Below are 9,103 nucleotides of genomic sequence, written 5' to 3'. Positions count from 1 at the left end.
GCTAGGCAAGATGACCAAGACGCCTTTCACAGGATTTCCTGAGAGAGCAGTAGACTTGTTGGAACTCGTACATAGTGATGTATGCGGACCAATGAGCACGACGGCTAGAGGAGGATTCCAATACTTCATAACTTTCACTGATGATTTTAGTAGATATGGTTATGTCTACTTGATGAGGCACAAGTCTGAAACCTTTGAAAAGTTCAAGGAATTTCAGAATGATGTTGAAAATCAGCGTGGCAAGAAAATCAAGGCATTACGATCTGATCGTGGAGGCGAGTATTTGAGCCACGAGTTTAGCAATCATCTAAAGAGTTGCGGAATTGTTCCACAACTTACGCCGCCTGGAACACCTCAGAGAAATGGTGTGTCCGAGCGACGTAATCGAACTTTGTTAGACATGGTTCGATTAATGATGAGCCAGTCGGACCTACCGTTGTCATTTTGGGGATACGCTCTAGAAACAGCAGCTTTCACACTTAATAGGGTACCATCTAAATCCGTAGTTAAGACACCATATGAGATATGGACTGGAAAGGTTCCTAGTTTGTCTTTTCTAAAGATTTGGGGATGTGAAGTGTTTGTCAAGCGACTTCAGTCAGACAAGATCACACCCAAGTCGGATAAGTGCATTTTCGTGGGATATCCAAAGGAAACTTTGGGATATTATTTCTACAACCGATCAGAAGGCAAAGTGTTTGTCGCTCGTAACGGGGTTTTCCTAGAGAAAGAGTTTCTCAAAGGAGAAAAGAGTGGAAAGACAGTGCATCTTGAAGAAGTTCAAAATGAGCCGATCGGGCAAGAATCAATGAGTGATGCTAATGTAGCAGAACAAGTTGAGATACCCATGGCAAGAGAAGCACCGCCACAACCACGAAGGTCAGCAAGGCTCCGCGAAATGCGGGAAATATTATTGTTGGACAATGATGAGCCTGCGACATATGCAGAAGCAATGATGGACCCAGACTCCGAAAAATGGCAGAGTGCCATGCAATCCAAAATAGAGTCCATGGGAGACAATCAAGTTTGGAACTTGGTTGACCCGCCTGATGGTGTTAAGGCCATAGAGTGCAAGTAGATCTATAAGAAGAAAAAGGACATGGATGGAAATGTTCACATCTATAAAGCACGACTTGTCGTAAAAGGTTTTCGACAAGTTCAAGGAGTTGACTATGACGAGACCTTCTCACCCGTAGTGATGCTTAAGTCCATTCAGATTATTCTAGCTATAGCTGCATATTTCGATTATGAGATATGGCAGATGGATGTCAAGACAGCTTTCCTGAATGGAAACCTAGCTGAGGACATGTATATGATACAGCCCAAGGGTTTTGTCGATCCTAAAAATGCTGGAAAGGTATGCAAGCTTCAGAGATCCATTTATGGATTGAAGCAAGCATCTAGGAGTTGGAACATTCATTTTGATGAAGTAGTCAAAGGGTTTGACTTCACCAAGAACGAAGAAGAGTCTTGTGTTTACAAGAAGGTTAGTGGGAGCTCTGTAGTATTTCTAATCTTATATGTGGATGACATATTACTGATTGGAAATAACATTCCTATGTTTGAGTCCGTAAAGACTTCACTGAAAAATAGTTTTTCGATGAAGGACTTAGGGGAAGCGGCATATTTCTGGGCATTAAGATCTATAGAGATAGATCGAGAAGGCTTATAGGTTTAAGCCAAGATACTTACATTGACAAAGTGTTGAAGCCATTCAGCATGGAAGAGGCAAAGAAAGGGTTCTTGTCTATGTCACATGGCATACATCTCAGCAAGACCCAGTGTCCTTCGACTGCTGATGAGCGGGATCGCATGAGTAGAGTGCCACATGTCTCGGCTATTGGATCTATCATGTATGCAATGATAAGTACTCGCCCAGATGTTTCATATGCACTAAGTATGACAAGCAGACACCAATCTGATCCAGGTGAGAGTTACTGGACAGCGGTGAAAAACATTCTTAAGTACTTGAGAAGGACTAAATATATGTTCCTCGTCTATGGAGGTGAGGAGGAGCTCGTTGTAACAGGTTACACCGATGCTAGTTTCCAAACCGACAGAGATGATTCAAAGTCACAATCAGGATTTGTGTTCACGCTAAATGGTGGTGCTGTTAGTTGGAAGAGTTCCAAGTAGGAGACGGTGGCCGATTCTACGACAGAAGTCGAGTACATCGCGGCTTCGGAAGCCGCGAAGGAAGGTGTTTGGATAAGAAATTTCCTCATTGAACTTGGTGTGTTCCCGAATGCGTCCAGCCCATTGAATCTCTACTATGATAACAATGGGGCAATTGCACAAGCAAAGGAACCAAGGAACCACCAGAAGAACAAACACGTAATGCGGCGATTTCATCTCATTCGAGACTTCGTTAACCGGGGTGAGATCAAGATATGCAAAATACACACGGATCTGAACATTTCTGATCCGTTGACAAAACCACTCCCGCAGGCTAAGCATGATGCGCATGTAAGAGCTATGGGTATTAGCTACCTTCTAGATTGACTCTAGTGCAAGTGGGAGACTGTTGGAGGTATGCCCTAGGGGCAATCATAGAGATGATGATATTCCATTTGTATCCATGATTTGTATATTGTGTTCATTGAATATCCATTAAAGGCTACTTGAATTGATTTGCAATTATGTGAATTGTATGTGAAACTCTTTACTTGTATGGTTATTCTAAAGTTGTCCCTAGTCGGAGTTCATGTGAGGACACACATGAATATTAGACTAGCACATGTATTAGTTGATGACTATGTTTCACAAGTCATGGACATGGAGATGTCGAACTAATAATGTGGACACATGTGGAGACATGTGCTAGGATTGACCCAACACGAGAAGTAGTTCTCTCTTTAAACAACATATACGCTTTGTCCTTAGACATGAGATTGTCGCATGTACTCAAGATGTGGATCGACTTACTTAGGGACTATCAAACGCTACGCCGTAACAGGGTAGTTATAAAGGTAGCTTTCGGGTTTGTCAAGAAGCATGCTATGAGACATGGTCAGTCAAGATGGGATTTTCCTCTCTCTGATTGAGAGTGATATCTCTGGGCCCCTCGAGTGATCGGATCCGAAAATGCATGGCCATGCTACGTACGGTTAAGAGTTAACCTACAAAGGGATTCCGAATCATAGGATCGAGAAAGAGCGGTCGGCTTGAAGCTAGACCAAACGTCGTGAGGCAAAGGGAATAGCATGTATATAATGTTGTGATGGTTCATCTGATATGATCTTCATGTGCGTATAGGAGTTAGCACGTCTTGCTAGAGACCGCTACCGACTATTGGGCCGAGTAGGAGTACTCGGGCCATGTCTATACGTATCCGAACCCATAGGGTCACACACTTAAGGGGCTGGAAGCCCAATTCGGATCTGATCCGAGTTGGATTAGGTTTAGAAGTACTAATGGGCCTCGGACCCAGAGGCCCGTCAGGAACCTCTATAAATAGAGGGGTGGGGGCGCCCTAGGGTTTACACCTTCTTGCGAAACACACCGCCCGTGCCTCCCACGCTCTCGCCTGTTGCAACTCGTGGATCTAGCAGTCCGGCTTGCGACGCTTCCTCCCTGCACGTGTGGATACCTTGGAGGTGTTGCGCCTGCAGCACTTGGACGAGCCGCCGACGAGCCGCCGACGAGCCACGACAAGCCGACGATGAGCCGCGGCACCGAAGGCGATCTTGCTGCATGTGGACGAGCTGCTGAGGAGCTGCTAGACGTGATCGACTATGTACGACTACGTTGATCGACTACGTACGACTACGTGATCGTCTTCACTGCATCGACGCATATCTACATCTTCCGCACGAGGGCGATCTTGCTGCACGTGGACGAGCTGCTGAGGAGCTGCTGGACGTCAACGTGATCGACTACGTACGACTACGCTGATCGACTTCACTGCATCGACACAAATCTACATCTTCCGCATCAGTGCGTCGAGTGGTAATCCTGTGATCCTTATACGGCAGTTTTCTAGTTTATGCGGTAGAAAATTTTGATTTGCGATAGTGTAGCCTACCTCGTATCCCTACAAAACCTCTGAAGAAGGGCACAAGCATTCAGAAACGAACACATAACAGCAAAAGTATACTAGAGATTTGTGATACTTCCCTCAAAACTATTTCAGGTTTCAGCATCATCTCACACCTAGCTTGGATTGCAGTCCGTGCAGTTGAAGGTAAAGCTTCTTTTGTTCTGACCTATAGGCTCTAGCGATCGATATTGGAGCTGCAGGGAGATGAATGTAGCTCAGATCATCGCGTACTTGCTGTCAAAAGATGCAGCTTGAGGAGCGCACCTGATGTGCAGAAATACTAAGTTGGGTTTGCGTAGTCAAATCATTTAAGACCATCATCCAGTCTGTCTTCTTTTTCTTTTTTTTTGTTTTTTTTTTGAAATGGTGATCATCCAATCTTTTAATCTGGCAGCTTTAATAAATGACCATCCTTGTGCATAGGTGGGCTATTATCTAGCATCTACCATGGAAATCTGCTTTACAGCCATACTAGCAATGTTATAGCCCTAAATATCCCCAGTTGACAGTTGCTGCATTGTGCTAGCTCTTCTGTATTAAGCTATTCTATTCTGTTAGTCTATATATAATATCCCCCCGCGGTGAAGTATGAACAGGTAGAGCACCGCATGTTCAGGCAGAGCCATGGAGTTCTTGCCGTGTGTGGCATTCTGCTTAAATTGCACAATCAAATGGCTGGGGCAACTCATTCTTTGGGTAATGGTGAAAATATCAAGCAAACAATATGACTGATAGGAGTACTGTTTAAATGTGAATGTGATACGTTTTCGCTCTTGGACGTTAGAATTGATGCGTGGTAACCAATTTCTTAAAGTTAGAAAATGTTGGATATAGTTGTTACGGGAACCGAAAAGAAAAAAAGATATGGTAGTATTTCTGTTGGTATAAAATATCATTAGTTTGAAAAACACAATAGATTTTTTACCATAGCAACGCATGGGCATTTTGCTAGTCTAATATTAAAGTGCGGTGTTTCTTCCAACCGTCGTGGTTACTTTGCAAAAAAGTTCTTTAACTTTTCCGTAATCAACCCGCAATCCTAGAAGTTAAACTGTCGTAGTTCGTTGACGATTTGCAAAAAAAATCCCTCAACTTTTTTGTAATGAGGTCCCCTGATAAGGTCCCTTCTCTTGCGCATGGCGGCGAGGCCCTTGTAGTCCTCGAGCACGGAGACGACGCTGGCGAGGTGCCAGACGACGCTAATGTAGATGAGTCCCACGAGGTAGGCGATGAGGAGGAGGAACGTGAGCAGCCCCGCGAGCCCTAACCCGTTATCCGGTGATGAGGAGCCTGAGAAAGATGACGACGAACACCGCGTGGTATGCGAAGAGGAGCGCGAAGGCCATGAGGAATGTCGCCACAAGCCTCCTCTATACCCGGGGCACGATGGAGAGCACCCGCAGGAAGGTGAGCGCGTTGTGCTTGATGGAGTAGATGGAGGCAACGGAGAAGACGGCGGCGGCTGTGGCGTGGAGGGAGAGGAGGAGGAGGGAGAGGAGGTAGGCAACCTTGAAGAGGAGGAGGGCGAGCCAGTTGGATGCGAGGCGGGTGTAACGACCTTGGTTAGTCAGCCGAGTTAATCTTAACCCGAGTCGCTAATCCCACTGACTCAGCTTTAATGAGCTTGAGCTCTCAATATCCGGTTCTCAGTCCCGACCCCTGAAAAACCCAACCAAAACCGCCGGTTCATTCTAAGTCCCAAAGGCAGTGTTCCTTCCAATCTTGGAGTTGTGGAGAACCAGAGACTGAATGGTGGACCACAACCAGCTCCCTTGTTCTCTCAAGACTAATGCGCCTGAGCAGCATGCGCCCGCTTCAGAGCTCCCCCGCCGCGTGGCTCAACTTCTCCGACGCCCGCCGCCTCGCCCAGTCGCCGATCGTGACAGGATGGATCAGCGCGCCCTCCTCCCAATCGCAGCGGAAGCCCCCTGCAACCCTTTTGCCTTGCCTCGTCTCGCTCGCACCCTCGCCAACCGCGCCAAGGTGCCCCGTCGCCACCGTGGCAGAGTTTTTGCCGCTGCTGCGTCAGACCGCCTCGCAACCCACGCTCATCATCTCGCCCGGATCCCCGGCTGCAAGCCCCAATGCCTTCCGGTTTTTCCGCCTCTCCACAGTCGCGCCGCCCACAAGCTCGCTCCACGACGATACCTCCCTTGCCAACCACGACTCCGGCAGAGACAGCTCCTTTTCTCCGTCTCGCCAGTGATGTGCCCCGGCAAGCCGCTGTTTTGCACTCGCTCGCGTCGCCGCTCGCCCTGTCACCTTGCCTTCTGTAACCTCGCTGGCAGCGCCTTCCTCCCTGTCACACGCTAGTCAAATCCGCTGCCCACCATCCGCCGCTCGACGCGACCAGACCACGCTCGCCTCCGCCAAATCTAAATCCCGGCAAAGCCGCGCCTGCGCCGGCCTTGTCTCCAGTGCCCAATAGCCGAAGACCCTGTCTCCAAGGCCCTGTTCTGCCGTCCATCGCCGCTCAATTGCCACCAGGGCAGCGTACTCCATCCTTTTCTTCCCGGTCTTCGTGCTGCTCAAACTCTCTCTCTTCCGCGCAGCTATAAAAAGAAATACCAGAGTCCCACCGAAGTTTCCTTCGCCATCGCTGTTTCGCCGCCCCTACTCTAAGCGCACTTGAGCACTACCACTGAGCTTTTGAGAAGTTCCCCTCTCTGCTCAAACCCGCTTCTCCCCCAACCCACCAGCCGTCTGTTCCTCCGCCCGGTGCTAGAGCCTTCTTGTTGTCCACAAGAAGCTCCGTCGCCGCCGGAGTACCGTCAAACCTCGCCGCCACCCAAGCCTTAGCGCTCTAATCTTTCCGTCCAAGTTTGTTCCTTCCCAACCCCAAAGCTTCACCAGTAGACCTGAAGATAAGCTGCCGACCCCTTACGGTTCGCCCGACCCCTTTTTCCATCTCGCCCGACCCTGTCTGTTCGCCGATCCTTATCCACCTAGCCCGAGGGCTTGGCTGTATCTTTTCTTTGAACCGAGGGTATCTGTGTAAAATATCGGGGATTTCTCTGTGTCAAGTCTGAGGACCTCGGCGCAGTTATTCCTTAAGTTTAAGGGTCAGATCATAAGTTTATCCCCATCTGACCCTTTTATCCTGTTCTCCACCAAATGAAGTTGAATTTCCCCCACCTTTCCTGTAGCTTTGCTACATGTGTCTGAGGTTAAACTTGCAAGTGTTGTTGAAATAACCGTCTAAGTGCTAACTCCTGCATTTGCATTCGTGTAGAGTTACATCTCGCCGACGGCACCTACGAGCTACATCCGGCACCTGAAGACGGATCAGTAGCTGAGCTGCCGATCCCAGAAGCCGAAGCAGCCCCCGCTGAGGACCCGTTCACTTCCACCCCGCTTGAAGGCAAGCCTCGGAGCATAAACCCAGCTTTCTAAACTTGCACATACCTTCCTTCTTATGAATGTGTATTTACGTATAGGAGTTGTTTGCAACCATAGAATGCATGACTTAGATCCTTTGATCTGAACACTAGTCTATTGGGTCGAGTAGTGGCAATGCTTAAATAGGACTCGGTAAAAGTCAAGTGATTGCCTGTCACTCGCGAGTTATAGGAGTTGGTTGTTCTTTTTCTGTTTACAACTATAAGGACAATGGACGGGGCAAGGTTTTGGTGAACTCTTTTGGTGGTCGGCTGATCACCCCGTCTGTTTATTGAATCTGTTAAGGCCCGATAGTGGTGGTGTTCGTGATCAAGTGTTTGAAAGTACTAATCTCATACCCATTATGAGATGGAGAAGCCTAGTACCTGATTGAACCTAGACGTGAGCGGTTCGATCCACTGTCCCTAGAACGAAGTTCCCCTGCGGCCGCACGTGGTGCCAAGTGTGGTCACAGAATGGCAGAGGCCGGGTCTGTGGAACCTTGCACCAAGGGAAGTGGGCCCGACACGGGTTAGGGAATTGATGGGGACGGCCGACACAGGAAGCGACCCTCGGTGGTGCGCGGAGGTCGTGAGATTAGGTTCACCATGCATGGTTAAAGAACTCGAATCGATTCGTCTGCCTCTCACAGTTTGAGATTGCTTGATCACTATGCTACACTGAGTAATGAAGGAGTCTGATGATGACATGGTCTTGATGTTGAGCTTATATACATAATGTTAGATCTATGCTTGCCTAGTGTAAGTTGCCAATGTAGACTGGTTAATGAACTTAGAATCGGAGCTAAAACATTGAAAGTAAGGACCTAACATAGTTGCTTTTTGGCAAAACCAAACCCCTCAGCCAAAGAGCCTTGCATGTCTAGAAGTGGTGGAGTAGTTCTTCCCACCGGTCGGTTAAGTCTTGTTGAGCTTAGAAGCTCAGCCTTGTTTGTGGCATCTGTTTTCAGGTGAGGTTGAAACTTCAGAGCTTGCTGCTGGCACTTGGCCGCCCCAGCTCCCTCCTGGGTGGACGGTCGAGTGGGATCCTTCCTCGGACGGCGGGGAATAGGATCATTGATGTCCTGTCTGGCCTCACCAGGGACATTCGACCCCGACGCTAGCTTCCGCGATGTTTTTTTCCTTTTGTTGTTTCTTTGAACCTTGTCAAAACTCTTATTTTGAACTGTGTGTAATGAATTGTTAAACTAATTGCGAATCTATTATATTCTCTGGAACCACTCACCTTCGTATGAGCTTTGCTAACTCGGTCTTGTTAAGTGGTTAAATTGGATGAAATCCGACGGCTCGTCGAGTTAACTTGATTAAGGCAAGACAATCGCGTGTTAAGTGACTTAACCGTGCTTTAGTTGAGTTAATCCGAGGTGTTCCGCCACAGCGGGAGAGGAGGCGATGCTGGGCGTCGGTGCTCGGGGCGGAGGAGTCGAGGGTGGTGTCATCAGTGTCGATGTGGGTGAAGACGGCGTGGGAGATGGCGACGTGGAGGAGGAAGAGGGCGGAGAGTGGGAGGACGAGGGTGGCAGCGACGCAGGTGAAGAGGGGCCAGTACGGGCCGCGGAGGATCGATGTGGAGGCGGCGTAGATGCCCGCCACCCCCAGGAACTGCAGCTCCTCCAGCTCGCTCTCCATGGCCTCGATCTGAGGGGATTGGTTTGGTTGCTTGGGG

General features: G+C 48.5%; 1 pseudogene; it reads right to left on the bottom strand.

The window, feature by feature from the left end:
- Positions 1–5,078: 5,078 nt before the first annotated feature.
- LOC101764978 lies at positions 5,079–9,066 on the bottom strand (annotated as a pseudogene).
- Between the last annotated feature and the right edge of the window lie 37 nt (positions 9,067–9,103).

This window comes from Setaria italica, chromosome VIII (assembly GCF_000263155.2).
Source record: "Setaria italica strain Yugu1 chromosome VIII, Setaria_italica_v2.0, whole genome shotgun sequence".
Lineage (NCBI taxonomy): Eukaryota > Viridiplantae > Streptophyta > Magnoliopsida > Poales > Poaceae > Setaria > Setaria italica.
The sequence above is the reverse complement of the archived record's forward strand: the minus strand, read 5'-3'. Positions and strand labels throughout refer to the sequence as shown.